Source organism: Rhinolophus hipposideros, assembly GCF_964194185.1.
Source record: "Rhinolophus hipposideros genome assembly, chromosome: 3".
Taxonomy (NCBI): Eukaryota; Metazoa; Chordata; class Mammalia; order Chiroptera; family Rhinolophidae; genus Rhinolophus; species Rhinolophus hipposideros.
Genome location: NC_138049.1, coordinates 78377041 through 78389994, shown reverse-complemented (window position 1 = coordinate 78389994; position 12954 = coordinate 78377041).

Here is a 12954-nt window from a genome sequence, read left to right as displayed (position 1 = left end):
GTCATTGCTCATGTCATTAAGTATTTGAATCACCCTTGATCCAGGTTCATCTCAAAAGTTTGTTTATAATTTTACTTCCAATGCATGCAGGGAGAGAATTAACTGTTTGTGCTAACAAGATTGTCAAATTCTGCGTATCAGTTGTAATCCTGATTTTAAATTAATAACTTGGACTTCTTGCTCATGTTTTGATTTTTGCTAACAAGAATTCATCTATAAAGGACAATCTGTTTTCTGCAAGTAAAAACAAGATTTGTTATCTGCAGGATTCAGACCTTAGACTAGATAGAGAGAATATGCCGCAATAATTGCCAATTTTTGAGGCTTCTTTTATTTTTTTTTAATCATGAGACATGACTGTTATTTATACACTAATTTTAAATATTAATAGAAGTTAAAAATTGAGGGAAAATGTATTCACATATTCTTTGCTGACATTATACATACTTGATATCTTTATTTTTTGTCTCTGATTTTAATACACAAAATTATATTGCCCATATACCTAAGTTTTGTATTTTATCTCTTTCTACCATTACTGAAAGAAATAGTTACTAACATTTATCAAATGTTCCAGCATATCTTTAGAAAGATAAGGCTTTAACAAGAGAAAAATAGATATTACAATATCACTTGAATCTTTCTATATATATATATATATATATATATATATATATATATATATATATAGTAATTATGTATATATACATAATTACACTGAAATCATAGCTTTCAGTGAGTAGCAGTCTTTTTTTAAATATTGCAGAATTTTGCTGGCACCAAAATGTCATAACTCAATGACTTGCAAGTAATGTGAGTAATTATAATTCCTAAGTATAACCAAGATTTTTTAATGAAGTTGATTATGTAAGATTGTTGAAATTATAGCAAGTTGTAGTAAACAAAAAATAACAAAAATCATACTTTAATACTTAATTAGCATAGAAGTAATAGTTTAAACAATTACTACAGTAATTGTTGCATTAATAACATTTTAATTACAAAAAAAATGTGTTGATACTTAATATGGCAGCTCAGTAAATCTCCCCTTGGCTCTTACCTTTTCTTCTGAGGAAGGATTATTCATGAAAACTTTAGCTTTTCCCTTTCTCCTCTTTTTATTCTGAACCCTCTCTACAGAGTTGATATTTTTTTTTTCACCTCCTCTTTTGGGAATACTCTCAAGCTTCCAAATTTTGTCACATTTACATAGTCCCTCTAAACTCATTTCACAAACCCTGGCAATCTGTAAGCTCCTGCAAATTTAGTCAACTGCATGATTAACACTTTTTAAAGATGATATTGTATAATCTTCAAGATAAAAATAAGCTAGCTTTAAATTGTATCTTCATCAAATTTTGCCTAATATTGTATTTCTTTCAATCACATAGCACAAGTGTCTTGTTAAATATTTTACTCATATAAACAGAGAATATTACAGGGAGCTTCAAAACTTCAAGGCAATGTTGGGTCAGGGGGGAAATTAATGGGTTTCATATGAAAAGTTCAGAGCTTTCGTAATCACAGAAAAATACAGAGCCAAAAAAACAACTTCAGGAATCATAGGATCAAACCAGTCTGTTCTTTTATGTTAATGAACATCACAGCTGTCTGTTTGCTGATCCTTTAAATTACTGTGCTTATTTTAAAAGAGAGCATAACCTTCTCTATAAAAGCAAACATGTTCAATTTTTGACAGTGCAGAAATCTAAAAGAGATGAAAAAGGAGATTTTTTTTTTATAAAAATGGTGGCCCCTAATGGAAACCACTCCAGAGGAAAAAGAAAACTTTGACATACAACTTACTCAGATTAGCTGTGTGTTTTATTCAACTTTTTTCCCTAGATTTAGGCTAGACAAGGTTTTTGTTCTTAACATTTTCCAGTTTCCTTTAAATACTCCTTTATCTTCAAACTCCGGATACCTCTGTGTTGGATTTAAAAACTATGTCGTGAATGAGTAAGCAAAGAGCAAAATTATGCATTTTATTATCTCTTTGGTAAATTGTGTTAATTAGTGGTTTTTAAACTTTGATCCCTGGACCAACAGTATCAGCATCACCTGGGAAATGCAAATTCTAGATATCACCCCAGATGTACTGAATCAGAAACTCTGGGAAATGGGCTCAGAAGTCAATGTTCTTAACCAGCCTTCTAAGTGATTCTGCTGTACACTAAAATTTAGAAACAACTATGTAAAGGAATGTAGCTAGTTACTGGTATTTTAGCATATGGATTTTTTTTTTATTTGAAGTCACAAGAAAATGCTAAGTTTTGTTGTTTTTAGTCATTGGAGATAGAAATGTGGAAAGGAAGAATCATTATTTTTTTTTTTGGTCATCAAACTGCATTTGTTTTTATTTTCTTATTTTATTACTTATTTATTTTAATTAAATTTATTGGGGTGACAATGGTTAGTACAATTTCATAGGTTTCAAGTGTACAATTCTATAATACATCATCTCAATATCACTTTGTGCACTCACCACCCAGAGTCAGTTCTCCTTCCATCACCATATATTTGACCACATTTACCCTCTTTTATCATCCCCTTAGCTCTCTTATCTTCTGGTAACCACTAAACTGTTGTCCGTGTCTGAGTTTTTGTTTCTTTGTTTGTTTGTCTTATTCTTTTGTTGCTTCAGGTTTACATCCCACATATGAGTGGTCATATGGTTCTCAATTTTTTCTGTCTGACTTATTTCCCTTAGCATAATAATCTCAAGATCTATCCCTGTTGTCGCAAATGGCAGTATTTAGTCTTTTCTTATGGCAGAGTAATATTCCATTGTGTATATATACCACATCTTCTTTATCCAATCATCTATTGATAAACACTTTGATTGTGTCCATGTCTTGGCCACTGTAAACAATGCTGCAGTGAACATTGGAGCACATATAGTTTTATGAGTAAATGCTTTCAGATGTTTTGGGTAGATACCCAGGAGAGGGATTTCTGGGTCATATGGTAATTCTTTCTTAATTTTTTGAGGAACCTCCATACTGTTTTCCATAATGGCTGTACTAATTTATATTCCCACCAATAGTGTATGAGTGTTCCTTTTTCTCTACAGCCACTCCAACACTTGTTATTATTTGTCTTGTTGATGATAGTTATTCTAACTGGTGTGAGGTGATATCTCAAAGTGGTTTTGATTTGTGTTTCCCTAACAGCTGTTGAAGTTCAGCATTTTTTCATATGAATGTTGGCCATTTGTATGTCTTCTTGAGAGAATTGTCTGTTTAGGTTCTCTGACCATTTTTTAATTGGGTTGTTTGAACATTTACAATTGTCCTAGCAACATTTATTGAAGAGGCTCTCTCCATTGTATGTTTTTGTCTCCTTTCTCAAAATTTATCTGCCCATATTTATGTGGGTTTATTTCTGGGTTTCCAGTTCTATTCCATTGGGCTGTGTGTCTATTTTTCTGCCAATATCATACTGCTTTGATTATTGTCAATTTGTAGTAAAGTTGAAGTCAGGGAGTTTGATAATTACAGCCTTGTTGTTTTTTCTTAGAATTGTTTTGGACATTTGGGTCTTTTGTGATTCCATACAAATCTGATGATTTTTTGTTCCGTTTTTTTTTTTTTTAATTGTATTGAGATTTTGATGGTTTTGCATTAAATCTGTATATGACTTTGGGTAATATGGCTATTATAACTAGTTGATTCTTTCAATCCAATCATACCTGTCTGTACTATTAGAATTTTCTAACAAAATTCAACTATTATTTTTATTTTCTTAGGACTTATCTATATATTGCAATAATGGTTCAGTTCCTTGTTTGCATTTTTATAACTCCCTAGACACACACACACACACACACACACACACACATAAAATATAGGTAAAACAATGTTAAGGGCAATAATTGAATTCAGATATTCTTAGAGAATTTATTCATTCCAACCTTGCTACCTTTGAAAGTACTTGCTTTGTGCTTGGAACTGTGCTGAGTTGTTGAGTACAGAAAATGAATAATGAATAAGACTTAACTCCTTACACCAAGACTAAAAATCTATTTGAAAAATAGACTAAAATCTATTTGAAGTTTTCAAAATAATAAATCAAAGTAAAGGACAAAATAGAAGAAGGGAACTTATGCTCATAATCCATGAGCAACTCCTATAGAACAGTTTCATATACTTCTTTTGCCCTATTTTCCTATCAATTTTTCTTTCATGATTGAGTTTATGTTTCATCTAAAATATTTTGTAATCATTTCTCAGCTAATACATGAGAATATCCTAATGATTTTTTTTTTGCAATATTCTTTAAAATGGCTAAATAGTATTCTATCCTAACTTCTCAACATACCTAACCACTTCAAAATTTGGATTTCTTATTTCATCTAAGCTTTTACTACTATTAACAATATTATAGAGTGTCTTTTTCAGGTACTCACATTGTATTTATATTTATTATAAATGTAATAGATGTAATAGATGTAATAGATGTAATAGATGTAAATTTGCAAAATGTAAAAACATAAATATTTTTAAGGTTCTTGATAGATATGGCTACATTGTATAAAACAACATAAACTCTCAAAATATATATATATATTTTTTTTCTGGAAGTCATTTCAAATAAGAAAAAAGTGAAAATGTCTACCTTGTAATTATAACATTAAAAAATGTATATTCATTTTTTTAGAGTAGAAAAACATTTTCTTGACCTTAATACTAGATTATCATATGAGATTTATTAAACAAAATATTTGTAAAAAGCATGGACAATGTCCTTGCCAACTGTTTTATAGCAATTTAAGTTTAGTTCATGTAACTTTTTTAGTATAATACTATTCCTCGAGTTCCTAGAAGTGTAGGATCTGGAGTCAGGGTGCCAGGAACTAAGTCCCAGTTTGACCACCACTCGGCTATATTATTTGAGCGAATTACTGAATTGCTCAGAGCCTCAGTTTCCTAATTTGAAAAATTAGATTAAATACAATTTTTTCTAATGGGTGTTTTAGAGGATTAAATGAAATAATGTTTATAAGCATGTAGCAATCAATACAAGCATATGAAGAAATCAATAAAGGTTAACTATTATTATTATTGACAGCCTTTGGTAAATGTAGATAACTGATAAATGTATATTCTGTGTCTCAGTTTATTTGTATAAAGCATTGTATTTGCATATGTCTAAAACTCCTGTAGTAGGCAGATTCTGAAACGTCTTCCAGTGATCCCTGCTGTCTGATGTTTAAGTAATTGTGGATATTACTTCTGAGATTAGACTACACAAGTCTGTTACTTCCATCTTTCTTACACTCTCACACCCTTTGAATTACTCACTGGAATGAAACCAATTGCCATACTGTAAGCAGTCCAAGGGAGGGATGCACAAGGAATAAAGCTGAGGGAAATCTCTGAGGAATTGAGTTCTCTGTCCAATAGCTTGTGAGGAACTGAATCCTGCCAAAAACCACATGAGTGACCTTGGAAACTGATAATACCAGTAAAGTTGTGAGAGGTCCCCAAACCCTGCTGACACCTTGGTACAGCCTTGTAAAAATTTATTATCTAAGCCATGTTTAGATTACTGACCTAAACACGTGGTGAGATAATATTATTGTTTCAAACCACTAAATTTTGGGCTAATTTGTGGTGCAACAATAGATAACTAACATAATCTCTTCCATGTGTAGAGTTTTATGAAACTTAATGATTAAAAAAATTCTTTCAATTTTATCTTTTGTAAATTATATGTATTTGCATGTCATATAAGAAACATTTCATTGAAAAACAAGAATCTTCTTAAGAATTTATGACACAAGTATTTATATACATTTGTTAAAATCTTTGAGAATGAGTTTCTTCCTGTATTAGTTTTAAGGAGGCAGGGCATTTAATTATAATGAGTATCTCCAATTACTTTATTAAAAATGAAAAAAATATATATTTTACTTGCTCACTAATCTTTGTCAATATATCATCTCAATGAATATATTTAAGTTATTCTGGGACCAAACCTATGGTTTTCAATTATTCTGAAGCAATGTTGTAAAATTCTAAAGGAATGGTTTAAAATTAATTTAAACTCATGTTAATTATAAAAAAAGAGACAAAATAAATACTCAAAAGGAAGGAGGTGGAATTTAAGATGTTATTGAAGCAGGTATAGCTTATATGAGTACTAATTTTATATTATACTTATCATCATTTCATATTAAAATATATTCCCCTTACTTAATATAGATATTTAAATATAAAAGTTGATATTAATTTTAACAATTAACTTGTGATCTCTAGATCATAAATTATCTAACAATTAGTAGCAATGGAAATGTAACCTTTCAATGGCTTAAAAACATAGTAAATGCTTATTTAATATATTTTTTACATTTTGGTAAGTAAATAAATATAGCTTTTAACAGAATATGGTCTGTTCTACAATTTTGTTCCAGGAAAAAATCTTTTCAAAACTACAATTTTGGATGAATTTAAATATTATACTAAATGGAACATGTTAATAAACCATTTGGAAAGAGGAACAAAGAATTTTGCCTACTTTTTTTTTTTTTTTTTGCTATTTTAACTTAAGGAAAGAAATGGGAATTATTTAATAATTTAGTGAGAGATAGAGGTGTTTTGGAAAGAACACTTAGAAACCAAGCATTAATTATCCAGTAAGGAGTATGGAAATGAGAACAGCTTGTAGAGTGGATACTATAAATAAGAAATAAAAAAGATTTCTGGACTGTCTCACAAAACCAAATACACAAAAATTTACATAGTGTCAAAATTAACTTGATTTATTTTTCAATGGGAAAATAAAAGAGTCAGAAATAAATGACCTCAGCTTTCTGCAGTATCTATTACTTCATCATAGATAAGAATAAAATTTTCTTTCTTTATACTATTAGATGACTACTCTTATTATGGTTGATTTAAAGACACATAAACTGCTAAACAACACTAGGCAGGACTGTCTATTTCCATTGCTATATCTACCAAGTATAAACATTAGAAGCGGTTAAGAACTTGGCTATGCAGTATGCCAAATTAGAGCTTTTCAAGCCAAATAAACTTACTTTCTGCTCAGAATTAAGCAAATGTGTTTGCTGTTTTGATGTCATTAATTAGATACAGATATTTCCCAAATTAGGGATACTCATGTGATGCATATCCTATAAATATGAATATGAACTTCTACAGAAGAAAATGGGTTGTTCCAAATGACTGAGAGTGCAGGAAGCATCCTCAGGTCAGAGAGATTGACATTCAATTAGAATGAGGTAACCACACTGCCCCATCTTCAGCAAGTGTCCCAGAAAGGTACAAGAGTCCTGGCACCTTCTGTAGCTGTTCAGTGCCTATGTTAAATTATATGATAATTGGATTGTATGGGCTTCTGTGGAAGCCTAACTATCATTTGTTACATTGTTTATATTAAATGATGTATTTGGTTTCCAAATAAGTAACTCTAAATAAGTAAGTAAGTAAGTAAGTAAATAAATAAATAAATAAATAAATAAATAAATAAATAAATAAATAAATAAGTTTTGGAACAGAATCTGTTAGTTGGGACCTGCCTGTAATTGCCAAATCCATCTTTGCTTTGTACTTTGTGAAAACATCCATTGACAGACAATCACATTATAGGAGAGCAAATGCACTCTCCTATTTTACTGTGGCTAAGGAACTTGGACGCTAGACAGAGTCAGACTGAATAAAGTCTTTAAATATAACGTAATCTGTAGGTTGCGATCCAAAGTGGGTTTTCAATATTGTAAAAAAGATACTGATTTCTGAGCTGTTATTCTCCCTTTGGTTAAAAAGAAGTATTGTATTTTTCCTTGAATATGAGCAAGTCAGTAAAAAGAAAAAAAAAACTATGTTGTGATATTCTTTTTTCTGTTTTATACAAAAGGGAATATTGGGTAAGTCAATGACAGCTATGTTCTCTGACATAAACTGTATGCTTTCACTGAGCATGGTATTAGGTGCCTATGTCCCACTGGAGCTCTCAAACTGAATGAGTCCTTCAAATAATATTATACACAAAAAATAAATACATAAAGGACATATCTTAAACATGTTAAAATCTATTATTTCTGGAGACATCAGGTTCGGTTTTTCTGGTTAAACTGACTAGTGAGGAGCTGAACCTCTGGTTAAGTCACTGGGCTTCTCTTCCTTCTGTATTGTTTTAATACCTTCAATAAGCCTTTCATCAGAGAAAGACAGGGGGGTTTCTTTTACACAAAGACTAGTGGTAAAGAATTGTTTATGCCATTTATCCCTTCCCACGCTCTATATGGGAAAAGTACATGGAGCATCAATTGACTATGGGATAAAATCATCTTTTCAATACGTCAGCTTTGGTACAATCATTTTTTTTTCTATTAGAGGCTAACCTGAACTTTATTGTCTGTATTCTTACATAGTAATAAATCAATCCCATCATCTCTATCATTTATTCATCCTTAATTTTGTATCCTAAAATCAGCATTTATTGAGACTACAACATACAAGGGCATATAACAGATTTCCCATTTCTCTAAACAAAATCTATGCCTAGAATTAGAAACTTAGATAGCTCTCCCTTAACACAAAGAAGAATGCTATCTACAATTAAGTCAAAGCAAATGACTTTAGTATAAATCTTCTGTTTTGATGAGATGAGAGAGACTATGCCTTGAGAAAGGTTAGTGTTTATCTTATGTCAGAACATTTCTTGAAAATAAGTTTGGGGTCTACTTTATGATCTTCTTTTTTTCCTCCCAAAATGGGTCACAGTAAAGATAGCATTTGAAAGAGATTCTTTTATTATTTCAAAGCTGGTAATGATTAACAAAATACATTCAACTCACCCAGTTTCATAACATGGCCCAAGATTCAATTTAAAGGTAAAATTTAGAAAGTTTCCTTCGTGTTGCTTGCTACTATTTAAATATTGCTGAGATATCACTAGTGGCTAAAATGCTTTGTCCGGTTTTCATTTACATTGTTTGATTTAACCAAGCAGATAATTTGTGTTAAGGATAGACATACAAATGTGTGTGTTTTAACATGCAAAAATGTATGTTTTAATGTGACAAAAATAGAAGTATTTTTGCTGTTGTTTTATTTGAAGTGGTTTTCTATGCTTTCTATGTTTTAAATTTCTTAATCAATATTCAGGAAAAAATAGTTCATCTTTTCCCCAAATCATATGTAGTGAAAAATCAACTCATCCAAACAGTACCTTGACCTCTAATTCAGGCCAGACTTGATATATATATATATATATATATATATATATATATATATATATATATATATATATATATATATATTTATATATATATATATATTACTGATTAATGATATATATATATATATATATATATATATATATATATATATATATATCACTGATCAGAACATACCTTTCTGGGGGAAAACACATAAGGGAGTGGTTGTAACAATAGTTACACTGGAGAGAAGTGATGCTTAAGAAAGAGCCACTTCCAAGGTATGAAAAACAGGCAAAACATTTTCTAGCAATTGATGAGGTAGAAAAAAAATGTACAAAGTCCCAAGGTTCTGACACAGTGACAGGCACCATGTCTATAATGTTACAAAGAGAGGTGAACACTGGCAGGCTTGGCTGGGATTGAGCAAAAAAAGAGAGGTCGTGTGAGCACATTTTAGAACAACGTGCTGCACGCTGAGTCTGAGGCACACTGACCATGACTGTGACAGAAGCTCCAGCTTCCCCAAGTTCCTGCCCAGGGATCACTCAGGGCTGCTGGACATGCATGGTGCAGCAGTCCTACTCATGCACAAGAACATTGGTGAGGATTCTGCAAGTGTGATAAGAATTATAAAGGAAGACTGACTGCAATTAAGAAGGGATTGCCACTACTGATTTAGGAGTAAGAAAGCCTTTAGGGAAGGTGGGTCATAGCAGTACATTTTTGTCCCAAATAAGAGATATAGACAAAGACAAAAAATAACCATTGGTCTCTTAATTTGCATCCAGTTTACATGCAGCAAAACCTGTCTAAGGGAGCATTAAAGATGAGGGATATTTCTAATTTATATTTGCCCCTGCAGTCATTCCATCCGATCCATTCTATGAAAGCAGTTAGACTCCTCCACGTAACATGTCAGAAAACATTGTAGCCTGCCATGGGAGGAAGCATCTGCCATGGGGCTTCACACAGAGTCATGCTTATGTGCTAAGAAGATTCATTGCTCAACTCCACTTTTGCCTTCTATTCTGTTAGTCTTTCTGTCAGAGCCTTCCCTGTGTAAGGACCTGTCCCATGCCTTTTCTCTGCCTGAAAGTTTCCATTCTATATTCTTGACCTTCACTAGTTTGAAGTAACCAGAACTTTTGCCAATATACTGTCTCTAACAAGATGACACTGGTCCCACTGGTCTCCCCAGAGAAGAATGATAGTTATCCTGTCTCAAATTTCCTGGTCTCTCAGATCCTTGAACTTTCCTTTATCATCTATCTGTTCTTTATCTTACCACAGACATACACTCACATAATCATGTTTTATGCCAGGAGTTGGCAAACTACAGTCCGTGGGTCGAATCGCGCATGACACCTAGTTTTGTAAAGCCCATGAGCCAAGAATACATTTTACATTTTGAAATGGTTATATGTAAATGGTTATATAAGTACAGGTACCAACATTATGTCTTTAAATTTGCCTCCTGGCTTTGATATTTACTATCTGGCCTTTCAAGCAAAGTTGATGACCCTACTCTAGATGCTATTATTTCCAAAACCTACAGCCCTTCCATCGTCTCAATTTCAAACAAGTCATGCTTTGGTCCCCACTTCCAGTTTACTCTAGAATCCTGACTCCCCAAACCCTTTCATTTCACCGGGACCACCCATCGATTGAGGCTACCATGATTTCAAAGGGCCTCACTTGTCTGCCACAAGATGCACACTAAATAAATATTTGTTGGTGAATGATTTGAGTGAGAATATTTACCTCCCATCAAAGTTCCAAGTCCTCTCACGATCCCCTCTGTCTGGGATCTGCTGGATTGGACCATTCACTAGTGTGTACTTTCTCATTTCTCCTTCCCTCACCCCAAAGAAACACGCCTGCCCCTATTTGTTCTCTCTAGGTACAGGCAAATCTGTACCTAGAATATAAAAGCTGAAAAATAACCTATGCTGCAAAGAGCAGCTATCAGTTTTTGAATACATATTATGTAGCAGGCCCTTTAAAACACAATTTTATTAGATCCTCTCTAACTCCACAGGATAAGCATGATTCCTATTTGAACGATGAAGAAATTAAGCATTCAAGAGGTGAATTGCTCAGATTTGCCTAACTTGTACATGTCAGAGTCCCTCTGAGGTTTTTAGAGATCCAAATTCCATGATATTTCTACTATTCTCTGTGTTGTAAATATCAAAGGACGATTCAAGAGGTGGATATATCAGTTCATGATGGGTGTAGAATTAGGTAATATTAGACTAGGGAGAGGGTTTATATATCATTAAGGAAAGGGTTAAAGGGTTTCACTCTGTCCCTCAAATCACAGCACCTAAGAATCCTATAGAATGGTAAAAACAAAACAAAACAAAACAAACAAACAAACAAAAAAACAGGCTCATCCACCTGGTTTCATGTGCCACAGCCTAGAAGTTCTTCTAAACACAATAAATGTGCAGGGAACTTCACCCCTCCCTCCCCAAATATTACTATATATCAGGAAGCTCATGTGTGTTTCATAACCTTATAATTTTCTAGCTGGGAAAGCATGATGGCTTGATGGGAAGATCTTCCCTCTAAACCACGAAGGAGCTGTTTTCTACTTTCTTACAAAAATAAGAGAGGGTTGAGCCTGTAGGGAATTAAAAAGTAATTTAATATGATAATTCAACTGAGGTTAAAATTATTTTAAATTAATGGCTTAATGAATTTTCTTACCCTCTCCTCATCATGAACATTTAACATAGTTTTCCCTTTTCCTAGCCTAAGGTTTTCTAATAGGACTAGCTATTTCCAATAATGAAATTCATATCTGAAATAAAATAGGCAATTCTGGTGTGTAGTTAAAAAATATTGAGCATGACCTGTAAAATTTATTATTCATATTGTTGCTCTTTTTAAGGGTCTCTCTTTAAAAAACAACAAAAATAATTGTACTTTTAAATGCCCCACAGCATAGTCTGTCTTGCCTCAACGCTCTTCAAGAGTTTGTAACTTTTCTAAAAATGCCTCTTACATCTTTTGCTACTGACATTCTCTTGCTTACTTGCTTTTTGCCATGCCTAGTTGGATATTTAGGTTCAGAGACCCAATTTCTTCTCCGCTTCATTTTGCATGAGTTTCTTTGGAGCTCTAAGATGAATAGTCAAGTACTTATTTCCAATTTTAAAATAAAAACAATTTCTCTGTGTATACTTACTTCCGCTAGTCTTAATCTTTATGGAAGCTAACTTCCCCTTGTAAAAGCAGATCAACAAACTCTTTACAAACATATAAGATGCCCTCTGCAGGCAGAAGAGTGAAGGAATCAGAATGTTCTCAAAGGATGCTTTTTACATTAACATTCATTGCACACTCACTGTGCCAGGCACTCTACTTCCCATGTATTAACTCAGTAAATGTTCAAAATAACATTGTGAAGTAAGTATTATTATCATTCCCATTTGTACAAATGAAGGAAGCAATTAAATGGCAAAGAGATTGAACAAATTGCTCAGGCTCACATAGCTAATATGTATCAGATCAGAGAATTAAATTCAGCCAATATGACTTCAAAGATTGTTTATCCAATACTTCCTTTGGAATAGTAATTGGTGGTAGACTTCTTCATGAAGATCTGTGTCACTTTTTCTTGGAGTGAGCCGACTGCCTTCATAAAAACTAACCTCATTGAAGTATGATGCATCCCCCCACCCCCAATGAATGTATATGTAGTTACCAAATGATTACAGAGAGGCTTTCAAACCCATTGGGAAAACTTTTTCTGCAAC